This window comes from Fulmarus glacialis, unplaced genomic scaffold (genome assembly GCF_000690835.1).
Source record: "Fulmarus glacialis isolate BGI_N327 unplaced genomic scaffold, ASM69083v1 scaffold5796, whole genome shotgun sequence".
NCBI classification, from domain to species: Eukaryota; Metazoa; Chordata; class Aves; order Procellariiformes; family Procellariidae; genus Fulmarus; species Fulmarus glacialis.
This window is the reverse complement of record NW_009219954.1, coordinates 68667-74003: the sequence shown is the minus strand read 5'-3', so window position 1 is coordinate 74003 and position 5337 is coordinate 68667.

Here is a 5337-nt window from a genome sequence, read left to right as displayed (position 1 = left end):
TGCTGTGTCAGCACATGGGCTAACTCTTCAACTGAAGATGCTGGTACCCTTCTGTAAATGAACTACAATGCATGTGGGACGTTGCATGGAGTTGTTCATTGCACAAACGAACATGTACAGTCAGACAGTCACACAGAAGGAAAGTCTACTTAAGAATAAAGTTCTTCAATGTATATTGTACCGTCTTTAACCACCTTCCTAAAATAAGGTCATGGCTTATTCATATGAGAATGCATAAATGCAAATCACAAGAAGTTCTTGCCAGCAAAGAGACATGAAACAAGTGTGTAATTTCTGGTGTAATCTGTATTATGCCATTTCAATTGTGGTGAAATTCAATCATAGTTTTTACTGAATGTTAACCAATGTGAACCAGCTCTAAATAGGCTTAAATCCTTGAATACAGATGAGATTTAAACTCTCTGTGGACAGTTTTATTTTTGTGAAAGATTTAACAGTGGTGTATTTCATCTTCATCTAGTGAAGTTCCAAGTTAAGCTAACTGAAAAAGCAGTATAACAAATTCTTATTCATATAAGTTTAAAGAAAGTATACAGTTATAGTTAACACCACACAACTTCATGTGGGCAAGGTTTTATGCATCCATAAAGGAGATTGCATTTGATCTAATTATATTGAATTAAAGATAAATTATAGTTAAACCTGTAGGGGGAAGAATGAGGATCATGGAGAGTTTTTAAAGTAGTTTTAATTAATTTTCTAAATATGTTTACTTTGCAGTTCATAGAAAATTGATATTCCTATAGCTTCTCTCAGTGAAACAAGCCTTCCTCAAGCTGTGATAAGTACTTCTCAACATTTAAGTATGTGGCAAATTTTATACCTTTAATAGTATGCACCAATTCATTTTTTTCTTGCAATGCATAGCAATCCAGAACTTACCCCTAAGATAACAACATACAGTCAGGAAGTTAGACTCTCGTTGAAAATGTTACCAACATATTTACAAATCAAATTCAGATATATATGGTTTAACATCTTAAACATCTTAAGAGTTATTTGCCAAATTCTTAGAACCTGATGGAAGAAGCACAGTTTAAGAAAACAGAATTATAAAAGGATTCATTTTCAGATGACTGAAGGCAGCTACTTTGAAAGATATTTTTATATGAGCTACTTTAAAAAAATATTTTAGTACTGAACAAAAGATTTGGAATACAAGCAACCCCCTTCACTACATTGCAAATATTTTACAAAGACACAACTTTCAACCAGGATCAAACTGAGATCTTATCTGTAGTAATTAGTCAGCTCTAGATAACTGGATGTCATTCACTGCAGATGACTGATCTGTTTTTCAAAGAACATACCCGAAATTATTCATCCTTATTAGAAATGTGTTTCAATAAAACACTTTAAAATAAGCTGTAGAAGAATGAAAAATTTCCAACCAGAAAGATTATGCATAGAAACAAAATTTCACCCCAAAAATGGCAAAGTAATTTAAATGCTTCTGTTAAAACACTAAAAAAGATCAATACAGAAGTTTAATGATGTAGTCTCAAGCTTGCACACAGAGGAAGTATGCTACCCATAAAATCAGGGGAAATAGATTAGCAATCTAGAGACCAGATGGTTAGTATTTACTTGCTGACATAACACCACCAAATGTTCCTAAATTTCTTTTTCAAATTTGCCTTTCACATTACATTATCAGTGTAGGAACGGATTCTGCAAACATACACATACACAGTTCAATAAATTTACTCATCTGAGTAGTCCCATTAACTTTAGTTCAAGAGACTATTCACAGAACCAGGATGTCAACTTAGGGTAAGTCTGCAGAGTTGTAAACTCTTTTTGCCGACACTGAATTGGGCAGACTAAGTCTGGAAAAATAATTTAAAAATTATGTATACCAGTTTTTCTGCTGGCTTTGTACTTTGCAAAAGAGATAGCCGTTTATGGAGAAAATGATAAAAGACATTCCATGTCCATAAATACATTGCCTGGTTTTGTGGATCACAGTTAAACTTGGCAAGGCCTGAAATAAACTGAAATCTTAAAATCCTTCTCCAATTTGAAGAGTCAAGGAAAAAAAAATACTTACAAATTATTTTAACCAGCAAGTTGTTACTACCAACATGAGAAAATGCTGTTTAATTATAATGGGATCCTCCTACAAATTACTTAACCTCTCTAGTTTGTGAAAAATATTTTTGCTTCGAAATATTTGTCCAGAGACTTATTTTTCTCTGGTGGGGAAAAAATGTCACTACTTGCTGCACGCTATTTGTAACGTGACTAAGTTATCTGTAGGAGCTGTCTATTCAAAATATACAGAATTTCACTAGTGTTAGCTCTTCATATTCATACCGTAACTTTTCTCCTTCAACATTATGTTTCTTCTTCCATTTTCACCTTCCTGTCCTTTAAAATGTTGTGTTCCTTCTCTTCCCTATAATTACTAGCTTTGTTTGGAGGCATTTGCTTTGCCCCTTTGCCCAACATATTTTTTCCCATCTTTCCTTTCATCACAATGTGCTTCTCCTCAATTGCTTGCATGTTTCTCAATGTCTCGTTTTCTCATCTGCCTCCTCAGGTTCTTTTTCATTCTATTTTTACATGACTTTCAAAGTCACCTGCCTTCAGGCAGTGTATTTCCTCCCCTATTTATTTTTTCCATTTGCACCATCTGTGTGTGTATATGTAATACAGGCGCTTCATTTAGTGAAAGTGATATCATACTGTGTTGACCCCATTACTGCTCTGAAAATAAGAAATTTGTTTTCCTGTCCTACAGTTTATTTGTTGATCACACTTCTAGAAGCCATGAGGGAGTTCCTTTAATGTCATAGTTACAATGATAAACTTGAGTAACCCCTGATCTGCTCTCCTTGAATACTTACTAAACTCGGAACTCCCTATTCATACAGAAGTAGTGTCTCAGTTTTGCAAAACCAGGAATTCTACCAAGCATTTTAATTCTAGGCAGGTCTTTCAAGTTATTATTAGTCTGAATATCTCAAACATTCAAATATCTTTACCTGCAGCTAACTGTCCCATACAGACGAGAAATCTGTGCCTACCTTAAAAAAAAAAAACACCAAACAGAAAAATCACTCAACTTATTTTTTCAAGTAAATGTTCAGTCTTTACTAAAACAAATGAAACAGCAGCAAAAAGAAACTATGTAGGTAAGGAATTTTCAACCTGTTGTCAAAAAGATCATTAGAAAAATTCTGTCATACATGAAACTAGTTATATTTGTCTACAGCAGTGCAGTGTTCACTGTCTGGACAACAAGTCTGCTAGGACACAGATAATCTGAAAGGATGGGAATAAAGCCTTTTGTTAAAGAAATGTAAAAATTGAACTTATAAATTTAACTATTTAAAAAAAATGATGTTTTATATAGAAATAAAATCTCACAGCCTCCAGAAAACACCACGTCCTTTAATGCAGTTATGTAAGACAATGTTCAGAGTCTCATCTAGAATGCTGTATATCATTCTGGTCATTCATCTTTAAAAAGGATTAACTCGAAGAGCAAAATGAGCAAAACAGTCATCAGAATAATCCCTACCTTATAAAAAAGTGCTATTCTTCTGAAGAAGGGCTGCATGGGACACGACCTCTGACTCTCAAGAGTAAACGCTACAGCAAGTGACAAAATCACAGTGTTGATACAAGAAGAAATTGGTATATATTGACCAAAAATAATCCTAGAAGCAATCTTCTAAACTGCAGCTTATCCATCTGTATTGCAGCTCTTCTTATAATTCTGGGGACAAAACACCTAATTCATTTTAAGATACAGGTCCACACATTTACAAAAGAGATTATATGACATGGCTGCTTGTGGTAGCAGGCAAGGAATTAGTGGATTTCCTCCATTCCTGTGTTCCTACAGCTCTGGAGTTACAATTCTCATAGCGTGTAAGGAGAGGGGCTACCTACTCTCCGGTACAAGGTTCAAATATGCTGCCATTGTTATTGCTCATTAATTGGATTTAATTGCTATAAGGTTCAAGTAGATAATATCAGTAAATATTACTAATTCCTGTGGAGACACGAGAGAGTTTCTTTGTATCTTACTGTAAACAAGTTAAAGTGTCAGGAAGCGCTACAACATGGATACATCAGCCTACCTGAATCTGCGACAGATCTACATTTAGAATGTGCAAAACCATGACAAAGCACAGAACATATATTCCCTCTCTCTTATATGCCTGTATGACAATGCTCTTGCAAGTATTCTGATCACCTATATGACAGTCCTGCTTTTACCAGTAGTTCTGCGGGCAGAGATATAATAAGGTTTCATGATTCTCTTTCAGAGATGACTAATTCAATTTACATACACAAAAGTATTTGGAATTTCATTTTTGCTAAATGTCAGCTGTCACCCTCTCTTTGCAGAACCACACCAGACACTTGCCCTTTTTCCATCACCCAACCACTGTAGTAAAGCTGGAGCAAAGGAAAGTTACTGCATTTATACTTCAGCAGCCACCATTTTCTGCAGGTTCAGTCTTCTACTACGTTTGCATTATCCTGTTATCATGAATTAAACGGTAGGAATGGGCCACATTTACATACTTAATCATTCTTAGTCTTCATACCTGCAGGTTCTTCTAGGAAATGTTTCCACATATTATTAATTTTCTTCACGAATATAACCTTTAACCTGTTCACCAAGCATAATTACGGATTAATTGGTTGGGTCTGGGGTTTAAAATAGTTTAGCTAACATTAGCTTAGGCAGCAACACGTTAAATGATATAAGAAAATGCAAAAACCTTCAAAAACAAAGTTTCAAGGGGGAACATTATTTAATAGTGGGAATGGAAAATGGCCTGAGTTCCTAGTACTAACATTAATTCCACACTTTCTATAGTTCTGTATCTGAATCTAACCTTCAGTCTTGCAAATACAGTGAAAGCAGCAGAAATATGTTTTTCAAGGAGAACACAAAAAGAAATGGTATATAGGAAATTCAGCTGACGAATTTTTTAATTTATGTTGAAGGTTATTTCAATGTCATATTTCATTGAAGAACCACTTGCTGGTACTTCATTTCGAAGACTTAAATACAATCCTTTATGCCTCCAGCTCCCTCTTGTGGTATATCAATGTTGATCTGCCTTACAGACCACACCTTAAACCATCTAATTGCATACCAAAGTTGTGCCACCTGCAAATACTACTGTAGAGGCATCGAATGTTCTTCACGACTTCCATCTCTATATTTTGGGCATCAGTATTGGAGATCTTTACCCCGCAATTAAGAATTAAAAACCTTTGACCATGGTTACCTCTCCCAGTATTTTTCACTGTCCCAAAGCATACTATCTGCCCAGCAATAATAAATAA